The following is a 9156-nucleotide window of genomic DNA, read 5'->3' on the forward strand; positions in this document are numbered from 1 at the left end:
GTGTCATAATTGAAAAGTTAGGGACCAAAGTGACACAAGATCTAAACTATAGGAACCGTTAGTGTAATTTGCCTTATTAAAAAACATAATTGTTTCTATTTCTATATTTACAGTTTTAATACAATAAGAAAATTAACAAATATTATGTGTAGTTGCAATTAAAAAAAAAAAAAACAGTTGAAAGCAAGTCAGGTACAACATTATGGGCAATAAATAAGCAAAGTCTTAAACGAGTGAAGATAGAAGATTTGATGGAACGTTGATTACTTAATTTTAGGTACATAATTTATCCTAATAATAATTAAAATTTCCAAATATCATGATTTTTCTTCTACTTCACCAAATTAATATTAATGTTAATACACTATGAATAAAAATATCTATATAGAATACACATTATTCCTTCAAAGCGACAATCATTTGTATAGACAATCTGAACCAACCTTGATATATTGCTTGCAAAGTATGCAATAAGAAGTTCTATTAGGAAAACCTCTTGATGAGCGGTACACTAAAGAGAGATAATGGAGTTCAACCAAGAGAAAGGGGAATGGAGGGTGGTAAGAAGACATAGGAAATCAAGCAATGCAAGCAATGGGAATCGGCCGAAGTCACTAGTTACTATGTTTGTGGATAACTCGCTAGACTCTATGGATAATGAATGGTTGATGCAATTATATGGAGGTGTAGGGGAGGTCTAGGATGTGTACATTTCTAAAAAATTAAGTAAAAGATCCAAACACAAGTTCGATTTTATCAGATTCAAAACAAAGGAGCAGGCAGATTGAGTTATGGAAACAGTCAATGGGGTCACAGTGAGGGCCTGTAGGTTGTTTGCAAAGATGGAAACTTTTTGTAGGGAAGGGAAATGAATGGTGGGAGTGACAAAGACAAACAGTGTTGCTGTGGAGTCAACATTGCAACAGGATACCCCCAGAAGAAGTTTGTTAGTAACCAATCTTTTGCAAATGTGGTAAGAGGAGGCAACAGGGCCTGCAACAATCTTTTTCCAATTATTGAAGCAGATGAGTACGGTAATGAATGGCTAAGTCAAAGTGCATTGGGAAAAACTCATACCTATTGTTCAGTAGAAGCGAATGGGGAATTTCTTAGAAGTGTAGCGGTTTCTAATATTCAAGTTGGTGAAATTGGTGGCAAATGCATGATTATCACTTTTTCCATTAGTGGAAGAAATGAAGAGGGCGCAGAAAAGACCAAGGTGATTTGATGGATGCTTTGAGGATGTAGTCAAATGGATCTCAAGCATGAAGCATGAGTTTGGAAGATTGGTGTGGTTGAATTGCTATGGCGTCCCAATTACATGTTGGAATTCAATTACATTTACTAATATTGGAAAAGCATGGAGAGAGATTGTCAAACTGGAAGATGAAACTATGGAAGGCAAGTCATTTGCAGTGGGGAAAGTGATGATCTCTACGAAACGTCTTGAGATGATTAATCAGATGATGGACATGGTGAGTAAAGGGATATCATATCCAATCAGAATGGCGGAGGAAGTTATTAGAAGAGACTATTTGTTAAGCCCGAAGCCCCGCCACTGACCTCTCATCAATAGTCCCAGAAAGTTTAGCTAAGAAGTAAACAAGAGGATGTACGTGAGGATGTAGATGGTGACTTGGCATCCATGGTTGAGTTGGAATCAAGGCATTGGAGGGGTAGGGGTAATGAGCGTGGATCAAAAGAGACATGCCCATCATTGGTAGGAGAAACGAAACTGCGAGTTGGGAAATGAGAAGCAGCTAGAGGATGCATTGGAAGATGAACTGTTGCCCATACGAAATGCAACGACTCAAAAAGTGGTTGATGATTTTATTAGGAAAGAGGGTCTGATGGATGGGCTAGATCTAAAAACTATTTTATCTATGGGCTTTAAGGATTAGCCCATAGATCCATATGCTCCAAGCACGAGCTATGGCCCAATTTGCATTTTTTCACCACATCAGTCTAGCCTAGGGGAAATTGAATCATAGTCTGAGTGAGGTGATACCCAAAAATTTGGGCACAGAAGAAGACAAGAGAAGGGTCTAAAAGCTAAAAACAGAGGAGGTTCAGCACATCACAATCGCATGTTCATAGATGAAAAGAAAAAGAGAAAATTATAATTGGTGGAATAAATCTTAGGTGACTCAAGTATGAACAATGGAAGTAGGAGAAAAGCGAAGAGATTCTTGAACAATAACGCTAGGTATCATGAAAGAAGTGTCATGAAAAGTTTTCATGAAGATTCTCCACCCTTGGATTAGTTTATAGTGTTTGTAGTGTTTTATTGTATGTTATACAATTACCCTTGGATTAGTTTCATGAAATTTTTCATGATATTCTTTTCATGATGCGTAGCATTACTCATTTTTGAAAAGAGGTGCTATTTTTCAAGTAGCGACAGAAGCAACTTCTTCATCAATTTCATCAGGATCAATCATCAATAGAAATCGAATCATTCTAATCGAAACCCAGGTAGTTTAAGAGATGGACAAAGCGTTGGGGTTGAAAGCTCGAATGTCGGAAAAGGAAATCATTAGCAAGATTGTCGAACTTGAAGTACTTGATGAAGAAAGAAGTGATGAGAGGAATTGGCCAGTAGTTTAATTATCTGCTATTAAGGAAGTCGGGTGATGCTTGTTATTTAATGTATATCTTAATCTAAAATATTAGAGGTTTGTGAAGGAAAACTAAAAGGAGTAGCATGAAGAGGAAGCTTAAAGAATGGAAGGTGGATCTGGTTTTAATTCAAGAAATGAAGAGGAAAGCGATATCGGAAAAGCTAATGAAATAGGTGTGGCCAAGCTCTAATTTTGACTTTGTTGAAGTGAATGCGATCGGGGGGTCTGGAGGACTACTTTGCATTTGGAACCCAGAACAATTCAGCCTTAGAAACTCGTGCGGCAATCATAATTTTATCGTATTAGCAGGTATGATCTCTTCTAATTTTTCTTGTGCAATTGTGAATGTGTATGGTCCAAATGAAGTGGATGCTAGATATAGATTGTGGAAATCACTATTATCTGCCAGAAGCTCCTTCGAAGACCCATGGTGCATGATTAACGCCGAATTGTACAACATTTAGGCCAGTAATTAGGATCTCTTAACTTTACTTGCCAGTCAAATTGTATATTTTATGTCTATTCAGGTTGGATGCGGTTGGAGCACAAAATGAGCAAAAACACAGCATTTTAGCCAGAAAAGTACTTACCGCACGTACGGAGGACCATTCCTGCACATGCGGCCCAACCAATGAAGCCAAATAGATATTGCAAAAATTACATGTGTGGAGCATTTTTCCCACACGTGCGAAACCCTCTCCGTACATGCGGTGGTATTTCGCACACATGCGGCTGTACCTTAAAAATTGTGCCCAATGTTTTGAACCTGTTTTGGAAAAACTGGAGATATAAAAGGCAGAAGAAAAGGTTGGATTAGGGTTCTTAAAATTTCCCAAGGATAGGAGGGACTAGGGTTTGAAGAGAAGGGTTTCAAGCTTCAATATCTCTCATGGCAGTTTTCTCTTCCTCTACCTTTTCCCACTCCTCCATGAGTGGCTAGTTCTTTTATTTCTAGGGTTTTGATGAAACCCTAGCCAAGTAAATAGGGTTTTCTTTTTGATTTTTGATTATGTAATGATTTGGACAAGTTGTATGGTATTCAAGAAGTTTTTAAATATATTTTCCATCATTTATTGCGTTGATCCCAAAAAGTGAAAACCCAGTATCACTGAAGGACTTCAGACCTATAAGTCTGGTTGGAAGCATTTATAAAGTATTGTCAAAGGTATTGGCAACAAGGATTAAGATTTCTTTGCATTCTGTCCTTGGTGAGGTTCAAACGACTTTTGTAAGGGGAAGAAATATTCAAGACAGGGTTCTCATTCCCAATGAGATCATAAACTATTGGAAGGTTAAAAAGTTGAATGGTCTGGTCCTTTGGAATTTCCTGCTTGCGTCTATGGAATGGTTTGGCTTCCATTCAAAATGGATTTAGTGGATAAAAGAATGAATATCTTCAGTCTCTCTATCCATGTTAGTGAATGGATCTCCAACAGATGACTTCAGTCCGCAAAAAGGTTTAGGCAAGGAGACCCGATATCTCATTTTCTCTTTATTATTGGAGCAGAAATTTTGAACATCATGTTGAAAAGGGCCACACAACTGGGGTTGGTAAAGGGAGTTCAGCTTGAAACCACTTGCTCGACACATTTATAGTTCGCCGACAATACAATTATTTTCAGTTAAGCAGATTGGGCTGAAGTTGTTAATGTTAGAAGAATTTTGAGATGTTTTGAGTTTATATCAGGGCTGAAGGTGAATTTTCACAAAAGTATGGCAGGAGGTGTGGGGATTGAGGATGAGATGTTGAATGATTTTGCTATAGCAAGCTTTCAATGAAATTTTTGGGGCTACCTTTGGGCGCTAATCCAAGATTGAAGAGGACATGGCGACCAGTTCTGTTTTGGGCCTCATTGAAACCAGAGTTTAGAGGCTTTTCTATCAATCAACTAATGTTTTGCCAATCAGGTATGTTGAGGTGTTTGTAGCAGGGCTTCAAGTTGGAGTTGTAATGGTTTTCCAGCAGCCATCGGGTGATGATTCTTTGCTTTGGTACCTTGGCAAATCTTGGTTGGAAAACACATCTTAGTGGGCTTTATTTGTATCTCCTTTTTTGTTTCAAAATTTAATATTTCCTTCTCACTTCTTTGTTGGATTCTTACCAACTTTTCAGGTAGTGCTAGTATATGATTTGACTTTATACTCAATGCCAAGCTAATTGGGATTGAATAGTCTTGCTATGATGCTTTGTGCTCTTCTCATTCTTCATTGATGTAATCTCACTTGTATCTAATGTTTCTTTCATCAATGAAGTTTCTTTTTTGTTGATAAATATATATATATATATATATACAATAAGAAAGTTTATCAAACTGAATAAGGAGCAGAATGCAGTAATGTAAAAACTCAAATTCAAAGTATCATCCAAAGTATGTGATAGTTCTACATACCAACACAAATTAATGCTTAGCATTTGCCACAATTGTATGTCACATTATTTGAAGTGGTTGAAAAAATTATTAGATGTCCAACAACCGAATTCATAGCATCCAAAGAAAAGGTAAGTTTACCAAATACATAGGTAGTGTCACATTAGTAATATACATAAATAGCAAATGAAATAATTAAATTTAAAACTATACTATTGTTATTGTTATTGCATGAAGGTAGGAATAACAAATTTTACAAGGTGCTAAAACTTGCTTTTGGACGTACATACATATTTTTTATAAGGCTAGAAAAAATGACAAGGATCATGGGGAGATTGTAGCAGAAAAAGTACAAAATAAAGAAGATCAATATAGAATGGAAAATAGCAATATAAGAAATTTTCAAAATTTAACTGCAAAGAGGATCAAATTAGAGAAAGAATAAATTTTATAAAAATACCTTAGCTTTTAATTTCCGCTACTTATTTTATTTCAAAATAGTAATAGTAATAGTATTATTATTATTACAATATCAGTTAAATGTTTTATTTCTTCACCTTTAATAATAATAGTAATATTATTAGCTGGGTGTTTTATTTCTTTACCTTTTAATTACCAAGTGATTTCTACATGCATATACATAACAAAAGTAAAATAACCTGGTGAATTATATATTTAATAATAAGAAGTCCAACAATGTGATATGGACTGCAATTATTTAATATGATTGGTTTCGATCTACTCTCAAAATTTTAATATGTAAACATTAATATAAAAATATTGGATAATATGTGAAATGTTTGTGCTAATTTTTATTCTTTTTTCATACATTCAATGCCACTCATACGATCTGGCCAAAGCAACTATTATAAAAAAGGTAAAACACATAAAGCTAAAAACTATTATAAAAGCTAATAACCAAAAAAAAAAAAAAAAAAAAAACAAAACAAAAGAAACAAAAAAAAAAAAAAAAAAGAAATAAGAAAATTTTATCGTACGCAACGCGTGTGCACCTTTACTAGTAATTCCTACCAGTAATTCTAAGAATACCAATGCCACATTATTATTGTCTGAAATTTTGTAGGGTAAATTACATTGACACCCCCTGAAGTTTATATTTATTATAGTTTCCCTCCTCACATTTGGAAAATTACATTGACTTGTAACGCCCTCAAAATAATACATAAAACCCCACATTCTTGACATGCATTGATATAAGAGAAATAAACACTTTTCCATTCATCAGAGTAGTCTTTACAAATGTATTACATGTTGACAACAAAAGTAAATGCCCAACGGCTTACAACTTTTCAAGCCAACACTTGGTTACACAAAAGAGAGTACTAACTCATATCATATTAAGCCCTTGGCCTGAATTTACATGTAATACAACAAAAGATAACAAAACAACAAAAAGAGTCTTCAACTTCCGAAACCTTCCAAGCTATGTCCTTGGAGGTGGCATATCACCTGGACTTGAAAATGATGTCCCATATAGGGTGAGCCACAACCCAGCAGAGATATACTAAACCAAATATAAGCAATGACAAAAACAATAGCATTTGATAGATGGTTAACACTTATAAACCAGTTATATCACTATACAATTCCATGACACTTGTGTCCATGTTGCATTCCATTTTCCTTTACTTATCCGAATCATTTCATATACATGGCTCAGAACCTGGCCAAACAATTCAATGTGACTATAACACATATATTAACACTTCCATATTTCACAATAGATACACATATTTGCTGTATCAATACTTCAATTTAATACACATATTTGCTGTATTAATGGAGTCCATCTCCTATCTCCTCCCAAACAGGTTTGAGAGTCCATCTCCTATCTTCCCTCAAACCATGGAGTACATCCCCCATCTCCTTCCACACATTACACATATTCCAAGTATATAAACAATTATCATATACAGTAATCACTCAATACACATATTTAATGTATTATTCCAACTGTCATATTCAATGACATAATCAAAGTGATTAGTTTAAGTTTTCCCTTATCAACATACAGTGTCTACAACAATCAAGACTGTCCTCCACCGATAGCCCAAAGCAGTTATTTCTAAACTGAAAATAAATGCACTAAATAGATATATTATCAACTTACATCACAGGTGAGTGATTAATTTATTCAACTACACCGATCAATCCCATAATTTTCCAATTTCATTATTCTCAACTCAATTCCATATTTTCACATTTTTTCCAAAATTAATTATACAAATTAATTTAGTTCATAATTAGGGCATTCTTCCCCCTTTATCACATCTCAACCCAGAGGCTCAAATTCAACAATACAACAACATTAATTCCATTTTTTTTGGTCTCAAACACCCATAGAATTTAACATTTTGAAAATCCCTTATAAATTACAAATCGAACCCTAACTTTTCCAAAAATTACCCAACAACCCCAACATATCAAAATGCCCAAAATTTATGACAAAACTCATAGGATGGAGTAGGGTATCCCTACCTTGAAATGAAGAGCTCAAATGGAGAAGATGACCAAAACCCGAAGTGCTCCAAATCCGAGATTTTTTAGATTAAAATGTAGCCCACACAACCCTCTATCTTTCTTACAAAGAACTTAGGGTAGAAACACTCAAGAACTAGATCAATCCCTAGAGAGAAGGTAAGTGTAGAGAGAGGAGTAGCCGGATCTAGGGTTTAGGCAAAGGAGGAGATGAAAAAGTGAAGTGTAATCTCGCTCGAGTGAAGGATTGGTCGCTCGAGCGACCAGACACAAGGAACTCTCGCTCGAGTGTAGAAAGCCTCGCTCGAGCCAAGAATGCGAAGCTTCAGGTCTATAACCCAGAAGCACGCTCGAGTGAAGAAACCCAAAACATAGACCTCGCTCGCTCGAGCGAAGGAAATCTCGCTCGAGCGAAGAATTGCAACCTTCAGGTCCAGAACCAGACGCAGACGCAAACTCGAGCGAAGGACTTCTCGCTCGAGCCACCAGACACAAAACTCAACTCTCGCTCGAGCGAAGGAACCCTGGCTCGAGTGAAGGATCTAAAACATAGTGCTCGCTCGAGCGACAAAAGTCTTGCTCGAGCGAAGGATCAAAATTCTGGGCAGCAACTATTTGCTCCCAATCACACCCAACCTGTAACAAACGTGCCCAACACATCCTATAACTCAAAAATAAAGAATTAAAGGATGACATCAAAGTATATACAACAACAAGCTCCACGGAACCTAAGTCCGGATACAACAACCAAATGGGGAAAGACCGGGATCGCTATAACCCCCCTAGTTAGTTTAATTATTTGACAGTGTTAACTTTTAAGTTAAAATGACATATTTACCCTTAACCTTTACATATACTTTAAAGGGTAAATTACATTGACACCCCCTGAGGTTTCAATTTAATATGGATACCCCCTGACATTAAAAAAAAAAAAACTAATTTAATAAAAATAAATATGAAGAAATATATTTAATTTGTAAAAAATTATTTCTAACCACTCAAAAGATAAAAATTAAATAAAAATGATAATTATTTCTTATTTTTTATTTCTTAACCAAATTAATTTTTAATTTTTAAGTTTTTTTTCTAAAAATCAAACCATACATAGCCTAAGAATCTTTTGATAAGTCATTTCTTATGTTGGTAACTTATTTAATTATTAGTTAATTTTACGACATTTTTACCATTTGAGGTCTGTTTGGTAACCATTTCGTTTTCAGTTTTCAATTTATATTTGCAAAAATTTAAAAAACTGTCATAAAAACTTGTTTGATAATTTTTTTGGATTATAAATGGTTGTCTCAGTTTATAAATTTGAGAAAAAAACGTAAATTCAAAAAATGAGTTTACGTTCGTTTTTAAAAAAAAAATTTAAAATTTGACTAACAATTTTTTTTTCAATTAATATTTTTTTTTCAAATAATTTTTTTTTCAACTAATACTAACTGAGGGGGCAATTAGTAATGCTACTTTAGTTTGTAAATTTGAGAAAAAAATGTAAATTTAAAAAATGAGTTTACATTGGTTTTTAAACAGAAATTTAAAAATTTGATGAACAAAATTTTTTTTCAATTAATTTTTTTTTCAACTAATACTAACCAAGGGGGCAATTGGTAATGCTACTTTAGTTTGTCAATTTGAGAAAAAAATGTAAATTCAAAAAATGA

Source organism: Camellia sinensis, chromosome 12 (genome assembly GCF_055761805.1).
Source record: "Camellia sinensis isolate YWXY chromosome 12, ASM5576180v1, whole genome shotgun sequence".
NCBI classification, from domain to species: Eukaryota; Viridiplantae; Streptophyta; class Magnoliopsida; order Ericales; family Theaceae; genus Camellia; species Camellia sinensis.